Consider the following 14,220-nt stretch of genomic DNA (forward strand, 5'->3'; position numbering starts at 1 on the left):
AGTGTCAGAGAGTGTCTGAGAGTGTCAGAGAGTGATAGAGAGTGATAGAGAGTGTCAGAGAGTGATAGCGAGTGTCAGAGAGTGTCAGAGAGTGAATTAGAGTGTCAGAGAGTGTCAGAGAGTGATAGAGAGTGTCAGAGAGTGTCAGAGAGTGATAGTGAGTGTCAGAGAGTGTCAGAGAGAGTCAGAGAGTGATAGAGAGTGCTAGAGAGTGTCAGAGAGGGTCAGAGAGTGATAGTGAGTGTCAGAGAGTGTCAGAGAGTGTCAGAGAGTGTCAGAGAGTGATAGAGAGTGATAGAGAGTGTCAGAGAGTGTCAGAGAGTGTCAGAGAGTGATAGAGAGTGATAGAGAGTGTCAGAGAGTGATAGAGAGTGTCAGAGAGTGTCAGAGAGTGATAGACAGTGATAGAGAGTTTCAGAGAGTGTCAGAGAGTGTCTGAGAGTGTCAGAGAGTGATAGAGAGTGATAGTGAGTGTCAGAGAGTGTCAGAGAGTGTCAGAGAGTGATAGAGAGTGTCAGAGAGTGTCAGAGAGGGTCAGAGAGTGATAGTGAGTGTCAGAGAGTGTCAGAGAGTGTCAGAGAGTGTCAGAGAGTGATAGAGAGTGATAGAGAGTGTCAGAGAGTGTCAGAGAGTGTCAGAGAGTGATAGAGAGTGATAGAGAGTGTCAGAGAGTGATAGAGAGTGTCAGAGAGTGTCAGAGAGTGATAGACAGTGATAGAGAGTTTCAGAGAGTGTCAGAGAGTGTCTGAGAGTGTCAGAGAGTGATAGAGAGTGATAGAGAGTGTCAGAGAGTGATAGCGAGTGTCAGAGAGTGTCAGAGAGTGAATTAGAGTGTCAGAGAGTGATAGAGAGTGATAGAGAGTGTCAGAGAGTGTCAGAGAGTGTCAGAGAGTGATAGAGAGTGATAGAGAGTGTCAGAGAGTGATAGAGAGTGTCAGAGAGTGTCAGAGAGTGATAGACAGTGATAGAGAGTTTCAGAGAGTGTCAGAGAGTGTCTGAGAGTGTCAGAGAGTGATAGAGAGTGATAGAGAGTGTCAGAGAGTGATAGCGAGTGTCAGAGAGTGTCAGAGAGTGAATTAGAGTGTCAGAGAGTGTCAGAGAGTGATAGAGAGTGTCAGAGAGTGTCAGAGAGTGATAGTGAGTGTCAGAGAGTGTCAGAGAGAGTCAGAGAGTGATAGAGAGTGCTAGAGAGTGTCAGAGAGGGTCAGAGAGTGATAGTGAGTGTCAGAGAGTGTCAGAGAGTGTCAGAGAGTGTCAGAGAGTGATAGAGAGTGATAGAGAGTGTCAGAGAGTGTCAGAGAGTGTCAGAGAGTGATAGAGAGTGATAGAGAGTGTCAGAGAGTGATAGAGAGTGTCAGAGAGTGTCAGAGAGTGATAGACAGTGATAGAGAGTTTCAGAGAGTGTCAGAGAGTGTCTGAGAGTGTCAGAGAGTGATAGAGAGTGATAGAGAGTGTCAGAGAGTGATAGCGAGTGTCAGAGAGTGTCAGAGAGTGAATTAGAGTGTCAGAGAGTGTCAGAGAGTGATAGAGAGTGTCAGAGAGTGTCTGAGAGTGATAGAGAGTGTCAGAGAGTGTCTGAGAGTGTCAGAGAGTGATAGAGAGTGATAGAGAGTGTCAGAGAGTGTCAGAGAGTGATAGTGAGTGTCAGAGAGTGTCAGAGAGAGTCAGAGAGTGATAGAGAGTGCTAGAGAGTGTCAGAGAGTGTCAGAGGGTGTCAGAGAGTGTCAGAGAGTGATAGCGAGTGTCAGAGAGTGTCAGAGAGTGATAGTGAGTGTCAGAGAGTGTCAGAGAGTGTCAGGGAGTGATAGAGAGTGTCAGAGAGTGATAGAGAGTGTCAGAGAGTGATAGAGAGTGATAGAGTGTGTCAGAGAGTGATAGAGAGTGTCAGAGAGTGTCAGAGAGTGATAGAAAGTGTCAGAGAGTGTCAGAGAGTGTCAGAGAGTGATAGAGAGTGTCAGAGAGTGTCTGAGAGTGTCAGAGAGTGATAGAGAGTGATAGAGAGTGTCAGAGAGTGTCAGAGAGTGATAGTGAGTGTCAGAGAGAGTCAGAGAGTGATAGAGAGATTCAGAGAGTGTCAGTGAGTGTCTGAGAGTGTCAGAGAGTGTCAGAGAGTGATAGAGAGTGATAGAGAGTGTCAGAGAGTGTCAGAGTGTGTCAGATAGTGATAGTGAGTGTCAGAGAGTGATAGAGAGTGTCTGAGAGTGTCAGAGAGTGATAGAGAGTGATAGAGAGTGTCAGAGAGTGTCAGAGAGTGATAGTGAGTGTCAGAGAGTGTCTGAGATTGTCAGAGAGTGATAGAGAGTGTCAGAGAGTGATAGAGAGTGTCAGAGAGTGATAGAGAGTGTCGGAGAGTGATAGAGAGTGATAGAGTGTGTCAGAGAGTGATAGAGAGTGTCAGAGAGTGATAGAGAGTGTCAGAGAGTGTCTGAGAGTGTCAGAGAGTGTCAGAGAGTGTCAGAGAGTGATAGAGAGTGTCAGAGAGTGTCAGAGAGTGATAGAGAGTGTCAGAGAGTGTCTGAGAGTGTCAGAGAGTGATAGAGAGTGATAGAGAGTGTCAGAGAGTGTCAGAGAGTGATAGTGAGTGTCAGAGAGTGTCAGAGAGAGTCAGAGAGTGATAGAGAGTGCTAGAGAGTGTCAGAGAGTGTCAGAGGGTGTCAGAGAGTGTCAGAGAGTGATAGCGAGTGTCAGAGAGTGTCAGAGAGTGATAGTGAGTGTCAGACAGTGTCAGAGAGTGTCAGAGAGTGATAGAGTGTGTCAGAGAGTGATAGAGAGTGTCAGAGAGTGATAGAGAGTGATAGAGTGTGTCAGAGAGTGATAGAGATTGTCAGTGAGTGTCAGAGAGTGATAGAAAGTGTCAGAGAGTCTCTGAGAGTGTCAGAGAGTGTCAGAGTGTGTCAGAGAGTGATAGAGAGTGTCAGAGAGTGTCAGAGAGTGTCAGAGAGTGATAGAGAGTGTCAGAGAGTGTCTGAGAGTGTCAGAGAGTGATAGAGAGTGATAGAGAGTGTCAGAGAGTGTCAGAGAGTGATAGTGAGTGTCAGAGAGAGTCAGAGAGTGATAGAGAGTGCTAGAGAGTGTCAGGGAGTGTCAGAGGGTGTCAGAGAGTGTCAGAGAGTGATAGCGAGTGTCAGAGAGTGTCAGAGAGTGATAGAGAGTGTCAGAGAGTGTCTGAGAGTGTCAGAGAGTGATAGAGAGTGATAGAGAGTGTCAGAGAGTGTCAAAGAGTGATAGTGAGTGTCAGAGAGAGTCAGAGAGTGATAGAGAGTGCTAGAGAGTGTCAGGGAGTGTCAGAGGGTGTCAGAGAGTGTCAGAGAGTGATAGCGAGTGTCAGAGAGTGTCAGAGAGTGATAGTGAGTGTCAGAGAGTGTCTGAGATTGTCAGAGAGTGATAGAGAGTGATAGAGAGTGTCAGAGAGTGTCAGAGAGTGATAGTGAGTGTCTGAGAGTGTCAGAGGGTGTCAGAGAGTGTCAGAGAGTGATAGAGAGTGTCAGAGAGTGTCAGAGAGTGATAGTGAGTGTCAGAGAGAGTCAGAGAGTGATAGAGAGTGCTAGAGAGTGTCAGGGAGTGTCAGAGGGTGTCAGAGAGTGTCAGAGAGTGATAGCGAGTGTCAGAGAGTGTCAGAGAGTGATAGTGAGTGTCAGAGAGTGTCTGAGATTGTCAGAGAGTGATAGAGAGTGATAGAGAGTGTCAGAGAGTGTCAGAGAGTGATAGTGAGTGTCTGAGAGTGTCAGAGAGTGTCAGAGAGTGTCAGAGAGTGATAGTGAGTGTCAGAGAGTGTCTGAGATTGTCAGAGAGTGATAGAGAGTGATAGAGAGTGATAGAGTGTGTCAGAGAGTGATAGAGAGTGTCAGAGAGTGTCAGAGAGTGTCAGAAAGTGATAGTGAGTGTCTGAGAGTGTCAGAGAGTGATAGAGAGTGCTAGAGAGTATCAGAGAGTTTCAGAGAGTGTCAGAGAGTGATAGTGAGTGTCTGAGAATGTCAGAGGGTGTCAGATAGTGTCAGAGAGTGATGGAGAGTGATAGAGAGATTCAGAGAGTGTCAGTGAGTGTCTGAGAGTGTCAGAGAGTGTCAGAGAGTGATAGAGAGTGATAGAGAGTGTCAGAGAGTGTCAGAGTGTGTCAGATAGTGATAGTGAGTGTCAGAGAGTGATAGAGAGTGTCTGAGAGTGTCAGAGAGTGATAGAGAGTGATAGAGAGTGTCAGAGAGTGTCAGAGAGTGATAGAAAGTGTCAGAGAGTCTCTGAGAGTGTCAGAGAGTGTCAGAGAGTGTCAGAGAGTGATAGAGAGTGTCAGAGAGTGTCAGAGAGTGTCAGAGAGTGATAGAGAGTGTCAGAGAGTGTCTGAGAGTGTCAGAGAGTGATAGAGAGTGATAGAGAGTGTCAGAGAGTGTCAGAGAGTGATAGTGAGTGTCAGAGAGAGTCAGAGAGTGATAGAGAGTGCTAGAGAGTGTCAGGGAGTGTCAGAGGGTGTCAGAGAGTGTCAGAGAGTGATAGCGAGTGTCAGAGAGTGTCAGAGAGTGATAGTGAGTGTCAGAGAGTGTCTGAGATTGTCAGAGAGTGATAGAGAGTGATAGAGAGTGTCAGAGAGTGTCAGAGAGTGATAGTGAGTGTCTGAGAGTGTCAGAGAGTGTCAGAGAGTGTCAGAGAGTGATAGTGAGTGTCAGAGAGTGTCTGAGATTGTCAGAGAGTGATAGAGAGTGATAGAGAGTGATAGAGTGTGTCAGAGAGTGATAGAGAGTGTCAGAGAGTGTCAGAGAGTGTCAGAAAGTGATAGTGAGTGTCTGAGAGTGTCAGAGAGTGATAGAGAGTGCTAGAGAGTATCAGAGAGTTTCAGAGAGTGTCAGAGAGTGATAGTGAGTGTCTGAGAATGTCAGAGTGTGTCAGATAGTGTCAGAGAGTGATGGAGAGTGATAGAGAGATTCAGAGAGTGTCAGTGAGTGTCTGAGAGTGTCAGAGAGTGTCAGAGAGTGATAGAGAGTGATAGAGAGTGTCAGAGTGTGTCAGATAGTGATAGTGAGTGTCAGAGAGTGATAGAGAGTGTCTGAGAGTGTCAGAGAGTGATAGAGAGTGATAGAGAGTGTCAGAGAGTGTCAGAGAGTGATAGTGAGTGTCAGAGAGTGTCTGAGATTGTCAGAGAGTGATAGAGAGTGTCAGAGAGTGATAGAGAGTGTCAGAGAGTGATAGAGAGTGTCAGAGAGTGATAGAGAGTGATAGAGTGTGTCAGAGAGTGATAGAGAGTGTCAGAGAGTGTCAGAGAGTGATAGAGAGTGTCAGAGAGTGTCTGAGAGTGTCAGAGAGTGTCAGAGAGTGTCAGAGAGTGATAGAGAGTGTCAGAGAGTGTCAGAGAGTGTCAGAGAGTGATAGAGAGTGTCAGAGAGTGTCTGAGAGTGTCAGAGAGTGGTAGAGAGTGATAGAGAGTGTCAGAGAGTGTCAGAGAGTGATAGTGAGTGTCAGAGAGTGTCAGAGAGAGTCAGAGAGTGATAGAGAGTGCTAGAGAGTGTCAGAGAGTGTCAGAGGGTGTCAGAGAGTGTCAGAGAGTGATAGCGAGTGTCAGAGAGTGTCAGAGAGTGATAGTGAGTGTCAGAGAGTGTCAGAGAGTGTCAGAGAGTGATAGAGAGTGTCAGAGAGTGATAGAGAGTGTCAGAGAGTGATAGAGAGTGATAGAGTGTGTCAGAGAGTGATAGAGAGTGTCAGAGAGTGTCAGAGAGTTTTAGAAAGTGTCAGAGAGTGTCTGAGAGTGTCAGAGAGTGTCAGAGAGTGTCAGAGAGTGATAGAGAGTGTCAGAGAGTGTCAGAGAGTGATAGAGAGTGTCAGAGAGTGTCTGAGAGTGTCAGAGAGTGATAGAGAGTGATAGAGAGTGTCAGAGAGTGTCAGAGAGTGATAGTGAGTGTCAGAGAGAGTCAGAGAGTGATAGAGAGTGCTAGAGAGTGTCAGAGAGTGTCAGAGGGTGTCAGGGAGTGATAGAGAGTGATAGAGAGTGACAGAGATTGTCAGAGTGTGTCAGAGAGTGTCAGAGTGTGTCTGAGAGTGTCAGAGAGTGATAGAGAGTGATAGAGAGTGTCAGAGAGTGTCAGATAGTGATAGAGAGTGTCAGAGAGTGTCAGATAGTGATAGTGAGTGTCTGAGAGTGTCTGAGAGTGTCAGAGAGTGTCAGAGAGTGTCAGAGAGTGATAGAGAGTGTCAGAGAGTGTCTGAGAGTGTCAGAGAGTGATAGAGAGTGATAGAGAGTGTCAGAGAGTGTCAGAGAGTGATAGTGAGTGTCAGAGAGTGTCTGAGATTGTCAGAGAGTGATAGAGAGTGTCAGAGAGTGATAGAGAGTGTCAGAGAGTGATAGAGAGTGTCAGAGAGTGATAGAGAGTGATAGAGTGTGTCAGAGAGTGATAGAGAGTGTCAGAGAGTGTCAGAGAGTGATAGAGAGTGTCAGAGAGTGTCTGAGAGTGTCAGAGAGTGTCAGAGAGTGTCAGAGAGTGATAGAGAGTGTCAGAGAGTGTCAGAGAGTGTCAGAGAGTGATAGAGAGTGTCAGAGAGTGTCTGAGAGTGTCAGAGAGTGGTAGAGAGTGATAGAGAGTGTCAGAGAGTGTCAGAGAGTGATAGTGAGTGTCAGAGAGTGTCAGAGAGAGTCAGAGAGTGATAGAGAGTGCTAGAGAGTGTCAGAGAGTGTCAGAGGGTGTCAGAGAGTGTCAGAGAGTGATAGCGAGTGTCAGAGAGTGTCAGAGAGTGATAGTGAGTGTCAGAGAGTGTCAGAGAGTGTCAGAGAGTGATAGAGAGTGTCAGAGAGTGATAGAGAGTGTCAGAGAGTGATAGAGAGTGATAGAGTGTGTCAGAGAGTGATAGAGAGTGTCAGAGAGTGTCAGAGAGTTTTAGAAAGTGTCAGAGAGTGTCTGAGAGTGTCAGAGAGTGTCAGAGAGTGTCAGAGAGTGATAGAGAGTGTCAGAGAGTGTCAGAGAGTGATAGAGAGTGTCAGAGAGTGTCTGAGAGTGTCAGAGAGTGATAGAGAGTGATAGAGAGTGTCAGAGAGTGTCAGAGAGTGATAGTGAGTGTCAGAGAGAGTCAGAGAGTGATAGAGAGTGCTAGAGAGTGTCAGAGAGTGTCAGAGGGTGTCAGGGAGTGATAGAGAGTGATAGAGAGTGACAGAGATTGTCAGAGTGTGTCAGAGAGTGTCAGAGTGTGTCTGAGAGTGTCAGAGAGTGATAGAGAGTGATAGAGAGTGTCAGAGAGTGTCAGATAGTGATAGAGAGTGTCAGAGAGTGTCAGATAGTGATAGTGAGTGTCTGAGAGTGTCTGAGAGTGTCAGAGAGTGTCAGAGAGTGTCTGAGAGTGTCAGAGAATGATAGAGAGTGTCAGAGAGTGATAGAGAGTTTCAGAGAGTGTCAGAGAGTGTATGAGAGTGATAGAGAGTGATAGAGAGTTTCAGAGAGTGTCTGAGAGTGTCAGAGAGTGATAGAGAGTGCTAGAGAGTGTCAGAGAGTGTCTGAGAGTGTCAGAGATTGATAGAGAGTGCTAGAGAGTGTCAGAGAGTGTCTGAGAGTGTCAGAGAGTGATAGAGAGTGCTAGAGAGTGTCAGAGAGTGTCAGAGAGTGATAGTGAGTGTCTGAGAGTGTCAGAGAGTGATAGAGAGTGTCAGAGAGTGTCTGAGAGTGTCAGAGAGTGATAGAGAGTGATAGAGAGTGTCAGAGAGTGTCAGAGAGTGATAGTGAGTGTCAGAGAGAGTCAGAGAGTGATAGAGAGTGCTAGAGAGTGTCAGAGAGTGTCAGAGGGTGTCAGGGAGTGATAGAGAGTGATAGAGAGTGACAGAGATTGTCAGAGTGTGTCAGAGAGTGTCAGAGTGTGTCTGAGAGTGTCAGAGAGTGATAGAGAGTGATAGAGAGTGTCAGAGAGTGTCAGATAGTGATAGAGAGTGTCAGAGAGTGTCAGATAGTGATAGTGAGTGTCTGAGAGTGTCAGAGAGTGTCAGAGAGTGTCTGAGAGTGTCAGAGAATGATAGAGAGTGTCAGAGAGTGATAGAGAGTTTCAGAGAGTGTCAGAGAGTGTATGAGAGTGATAGAGAGTGATAGAGAGTTTCAGAGAGTGTCTGAGAGTGTCAGAGAGTGATAGAGAGTGCTAGAGAGTGTCAGAGAGTGTCTGAGAGTGTCAGAGATTGATAGAGAGTGCTAGAGAGTGTCAGAGAGTGTCTGAGAGTGTCAGAGAGTGATAGAGAGTGCTAGAGAGTGTCAGAGAGTGTCAGAGAGTGATAGTGAGTGTCTGAGAGTGTCAGAGAGTGATAGAGAGTGCTAGAGAGTGTCAGAGAGTGTCAGAGAGTGTCAGAGAGTGATAGTGAGTGTCAGAGAGTGTCTGAGATTGTCAGAGAGTGATAGAGAGTGATAGAGAGTGATAGAGTGTGTCAGAGAGTGATAGAGAGTGTCAGAGAGTGTCAGAGAGTGTCAGAAAGTGATAGTGAGTGTCTGAGAGTGTCAGAGAGTGATAGAGAGTGCTAGAGAGTATCAGAGAGTTTCAGAGAGTGTCAGAGAGTGATAGTGAGTGTCTGAGAATGTCAGAGTGTGTCAGATAGTGTCAGAGAGTGATGGAGAGTGATAGAGAGATTCAGAGAGTGTCAGTGAGTGTCTGAGAGTGTCAGAGAGTGTCAGAGAGTGATAGAGAGTGATAGAGAGTGTCAGAGAGTGTCAGAGTGTGTCAGATAGTGATAGTGAGTGTCAGAGAGTGATAGAGAGTGTCTGAGAGTGTCAGAGAGTGATAGAGAGTGATAGAGAGTGTCAGAGAGTGTCAGAGAGTGATAGAAAGTGTCAGAGAGTCTCTGAGAGTGTCAGAGAGTGTCAGAGAGTGTCAGAGAGTGATAGAGAGTGTCAGAGAGTGTCAGAGAGTGTCAGAGAGTGATAGAGAGTGTCAGAGAGTGTCTGAGAGTGTCAGAGAGTGATAGAGAGTGATAGAGAGTGTCAGAGAGTGTCAGAGAGTGATAGTGAGTGTCAGAGAGAGTCAGAGAGTTATAGAGAGTGCTAGAGAGTGTCAGGGAGTGTCAGAGGGTGTCAGAGAGTGTCAGAGAGTGATAGCGAGTGTCAGAGAGTGTCAGAGAGAGATAGTGAGTGTCAGAGAGTGTCTGAGATTGTCAGAGAGTGATAGAGAGTGATAGAGAGTGTCAGAGAGTGTCAGAGAGTGATAGTGAGTGTCTGAGAGTGTCAGAGAGTGTCAGAGATTGTCAGAGAGTGATAGTGAGTGTCAGAGAGTGTCTGAGATTGTCAGAGAGTGATAGAGAGTGATAGAGAGTGATAGAGTGTGTCAGAGAGTGATAGAGAGTGTCAGAGAGTGTCAGAGAGTGTCAGAGAGTGATAGAGAGTGATAGAGAGTGTCAGAGAGTGTCAGAGTGTGTCAGATAGTGATAGTGAGTGTCAGAGAGTGATAGAGAGTGTCTGAGAGTGTCAGAGAGTGATAGAGAGTGATAGAGAGTGTCAGAGAGTGTCAGAGAGTGATAGAAAGTGTCAGAGAGTCTCTGAGAGTGTCAGAGAGTGTCAGAGAGTGATAGAGAGTGTCAGAGAGTGTCAGAGAGTGATAGAGAGTGATAGAGAGTGTCAGAGAGTGTCTGAGAGTGTCAGAGAGTGATAGAGAGTGATAGAGAGTGTCAGAGAGTGTCAGAGAGTGATAGTGAGTGTCAGAGAGAGTCAGAGAGTGATAGAGAGTGCTAGAGAGTGTCAGGGAGTGTCAGAGGGTGTCAGAGAGTGTCAGAGAGTGATAGCGAGTGTCAGAGAGTGTCAGAGAGTGATAGTGAGTGTCAGAGAGTGTCTGAGATTGTCAGAGAGTGATAGAGAGTGATAGAGAGTGTCAGAGAGTGTCAGAGAGTGATAGTGAGTGTCTGAGAGTGTCAGAGAGTGTCAGAGAGTGTCAGAGAGTGATAGTGAGTGTCAGAGAGTGTCTGAGATTGTCAGAGAGTGATAGAGAGTGATAGAGAGTGATAGAGTGTGTCAGAGAGTGATAGAGAGTGTCAGAGAGTGTCAGAGAGTGTCAGAGAGTGATAGCGAGTGTCAGAGAGTGTCAGAGAGTGATAGTGAGTGTCAGAGGGTGTCTGAGATTGTCAGAGAGTGATAGAGAGTGATAGAGAGTGTCAGAGAGTGTCAGAGAGTGATAGTGAGTGTCTGAGAGTGTCAGAGAGTGTCAGAGAGTGTCAGAGAGTGATAGTGAGTGTCAGAGAGTGTCTGAGATTGTCAGAGAGTGATAGAGAGTGATAGAGAGTGATAGAGTGTGTCAGAGAGTGATAGAGAGTGTCAGAGAGTGTCAGAGAGTGTCAGAAAGTGATAGTGAGTGTCTGAGAGTGTCAGAGAGTGATAGAGAGTGCTAGAGAGTATCAGAGAGTTTCAGAGAGTGTCAGAGAGTGATAGTGAGTGTCTGAGAATGTCAGAGTGTGTCAGATAGTGTCAGAGAGTGATGGAGAGTGATAGAGAGATTCAGAGAGTGTCAGTGAGTGTCTGAGAGTGTCAGAGAGTGTCAGAGAGTGATAGAGAGTGATAGAGAGTGTCAGAGTGTGTCAGATAGTGACAGTGAGTGTCAGAGAGTGATAGAGAGTGTCTGAGAGTGTCAGAGAGTGATAGAGAGTGATAGAGAGTGTCAGAGAGTGTCAGAGAGTGATAGTGAGTGTCAGAGAGTGTCTGAGATTGTCAGAGAGTGATAGAGAGTGTCAGAGAGTGATAGAGAGTGTCAGAGAGTGATAGAGAGTGTCAGAGAGTGATAGAGAGTGATAGAGTGTGTCAGAGAGTGATAGAGAGTGTCAGAGAGTGTCAGAGAGTGATAGAGAGTGTCAGAGAGTGTCTGAGAGTGTCAGAGAGTGTCAGAGAGTGTCAGAGAGTGATAGAGAGTGTCAGAGAGTGTCAGAGAGTGATAGAGAGTGTCAGAGAGTGTCTGAGAGTGTCAGAGAGTGGTAGAGAGTGATAGAGAGTGTCAGAGAGTGTCAGAGAGTGATAGTGAGTGTCAGAGAGTGTCAGAGAGAGTCAGAGAGTGATAGAGAGTGCTAGAGAGTGTCAGAGAGTGTCAGAGGGTGTCAGAGAGTGTCAGAGAGTGATAGCGAGTGTCAGAGAGTGTCAGAGAGTGATAGTGAGTGTCAGAGAGTGTCAGAGAGTGTCAGAGAGTGATAGAGAGTGTCAGAGAGTGATAGAGAGTGTCAGAGAGTGATAGAGAGTGATAGAGTGTGTCAGAGAGTGATAGAGAGTGTCAGAGAGTGTCAGAGAGTGATAGAAAGTGTCAGAGAGTGTCTGAGAGTGTCAGAGAGTGTCAGAGAGTGTCAGAGAGTGATAGAGAGTGTCAGAGAGTGTCAGAGAGTGATAGAGAGTGTCAGAGAGTGTCAGAGAGTGTCAGAGAGTGATAGAGAGTGATAGAGAGTGTCAGAGAGTGTCAGAGAGTGATAGTGAGTGTCAGAGAGAGTCAGAGAGTGATAGAGAGTGCTAGAGAGTGTCAGAGAGTGTCAGAGGGTGTCAGAGAGTGATAGAGAGTGATAGAGAGTTTCAGAGTGTCAGAGAGTGTCAGAGATTGTCTGAGAGTGATAGAGAGTGACAGAGATTGTCAGAGTGTGTCAGAGAGTGTCAGAGTGTGTCTGAGAGTGTCAGAGAGTGATAGAGAGTGCTAGAGAGTGTCAGAGAGTGTCAGATAGTGATAGAGAGTGTCAGAGAGTGTCAGATAGTGATAGTGAGTGTCTGAGAGTGTCTGAGAGTGTCTGAGAGTGTCAGAGAATGATAGAGAGTGTCAGAGAGTGATAGAGAGTTTCAGAGAGTGTCAGAGAGTGTATGAGAGTGATAGAGAGTGATAGAGAGTTTCAGAGAGTGTCTGAGAGTGTCAGAGAGTGATAGAGAGTGCTAGAGAGTGTCAGAGAGTGTCTGAGAGTGTCAGAGATTGATAGGGAGTGCTAGAGAGTGTCAGAGAGTGTCTGAGAGTGTCAGAGAGTGATAGAGAGTGCTAGAGAGTGTCAGAGAGTGTCAGAGAGTGATAGTGAGTGTCTGAGAGTGTCAGAGAGTGATAGAGAGTGCTAGAGAGTGTCAGAGAGTGTCAGAGAGTGTCAGAGAGTGATAGTGAGTGTCAGAGCATGTCAGAGAGTGTCAGAGAGTGATAAAGAGTGTCAGAGAGTGTCAGAGAGGGTCAGAGAGTGATAGTGATTGTCAGAGAGTGTCAGAGAGTGTCAGAGAGTGATAGTGAGTGTCTCAGAGTGATAGAGAGTGTCAGAGAGTGTCAGAGAGTGATAGAGAGTGATAGAGAGTGCTAGAGAGTGTCAGAGAGTCTCAGAGAGTGTCAGAGAGTTATAGTGAGTGTCAGAGAGTGTCAGAGAGTGTCAGAGAGTGATAGAGAGTGTCAGAGAGTGTCAGAGAGGGTCAGAGAGTGATAGAGAGTGCTAGAGAGTGCTAGAGAGTGTCAGAGAGTGTCAGAGAGTGATAGTGAGTGTCTGAGAGTGATAGAGAGTGTCAGAGAGTGTCAGAGATAGATAGAGAGTGACAGAGAGTTTCAGAGAGTGTCAGAGAGTTATAGAGAGTGTCAGAGAGTTATAGAGAATGTAAGAGAGTGATAGAGAGTGATAGAGACTGTCTGAGAGTGTCAGAGAGTGATAGAGAGTGCTAGAGAGTGCTAGAGAGTGTCAGAGAGTGTCAGAGAGTGTCAGAGAGTGTCAGAGAGTGATAGAGAGTGATAGAGAGTGTCAGAGAGTGTCAGAGAGTGTCTGAGAGTGTCAGAGAGTCATAGAGAGTGCTAGAGAGTGTCAGAGAGTGCTAGAGAGTGCTAGAGAGTGTCAGAGAGTGTCAGAGAGTGTCAGAGAGTGTCAGAGAGTGATAGAGAGTGATAGAGAGTATCAGAGAGTGATAGAGAGTGTCAGAGAGTGATAGAGAGTGCTAGAGAGTGTCAGAGAGTGCTAGAGAGTGCTAGAGAGTGTCAGAGAGTGTCAGAGAGTGTCAGTGAGTGTCAGAGAGTGATAGCGAGTGTCTGAGAGTGACAGAGAGTGATAGAGAGTGTCAGAGAGTGTCAGAGAGTGTCTGAGAGTGTCAGAGAGTGATAGAGAGTGCTAGAGAGTGTCAGAGAGTGCTAGAGAGTGCTAGAGAGTGTCAGAGAGTGTCAGAGAGTGTCAGAGAGTGTCAGAGAGTGATAGCGAGTGTCTGAGAGTGTCAGAGAGTGATATAGAGTTTCAGAGAGTTTCAGAGAGTGTCAGAGAGTGACAGAGAGTGTCAGAGAGTGATAGAGAGTGTCAGAGAGTGTCAGAGAGTGTCTGAGAGTGTCAGAGAGTGATAGAGAGTGTCAGAGAGTGATAGAGAGTGTCAGAGAGTGTCAGAGAGTGTCAGAGAGTGATAGAGAGTGTCAGAGAGTGTCAGAGAGTGTCAGAGAGTGCTAGAGAGTGTCAGAGAGTGTCAGAGAGAGTCAGAGAGTGTCAGAGAGTGATAGAGAGTGATAGAGAGTGTCAGAGAGTGTCAGAGAGTGTCTGAGAATGTCAGAGAGTGATAGAGAGTGATAGAGAGTGTCAGAGAGTGATAGAGAGTGTCAGAGATTGATAGAGAGTGTCAGAGAGTGTCAGAGAGTGATAGAGAGTGTCAGAGAGTGTCAGAGAGTGTCTGAGAGTGTCAGAGAGTGCTGGAGAGTGCTAGAGAGTGTCAGAGAGTGTCAGAGAGTGTCAGAGAGTGATAGAGAGTGATAGAGAGTGTCAGAGAGAGTCAGAGAGTGTCTGAGAGTGTCAGAGAGTGATAGAGAGTGCGAGAGAGTGTCAGAGAGTGTCAGAGAGTGATAGAGAGTGTCAGAGAGTGTCAGAGAGGGTCAGAGAGTGTCAGAGAGGGTCAGAGAGTGATAGTGAGTGTCAGAGAGTGTCAGAGAGAGATAGAAAGTGCTGGAGAGTGCTAGAGAGTGTCAGAGAGTGTCAGAGAGTGTCAGAGAGTGTCAGAGAGTGATAGAGAGTGTCTGAGAGTGATAGAGAGTGTCAGAGAGTGTCAGAGAGTGATAGAGAGTGATAGAGTGTTTCAGAGAGTGTCAGAGAGTGTCTGAGAGTGTCAGAGAGTGATAGAGAGTGCTAGAGAGTGTCAGAGAGTGTCAGAGTGTGTCAGAGAGTGTCAGAGAGTGATAGTGAGTGTCAGAGAGTGCTAGAGAGTGCTAGAGAGTGTCAGAGAGTCTCAGAGAGTGTCAGAGAGTTATAGTGAGTGTCAGAGAGTGTCAGAGAGTGTCAGAGAGTGATAGAGAGTGTCAGAGAGTGTCAGAGAGGGTCAGAGAGTGATAGAGAGTGCTAGAGAG

This window comes from Heterodontus francisci, chromosome 23 (assembly GCF_036365525.1).
Source record: "Heterodontus francisci isolate sHetFra1 chromosome 23, sHetFra1.hap1, whole genome shotgun sequence".
NCBI lineage: Eukaryota > Metazoa > Chordata > Chondrichthyes > Heterodontiformes > Heterodontidae > Heterodontus > Heterodontus francisci.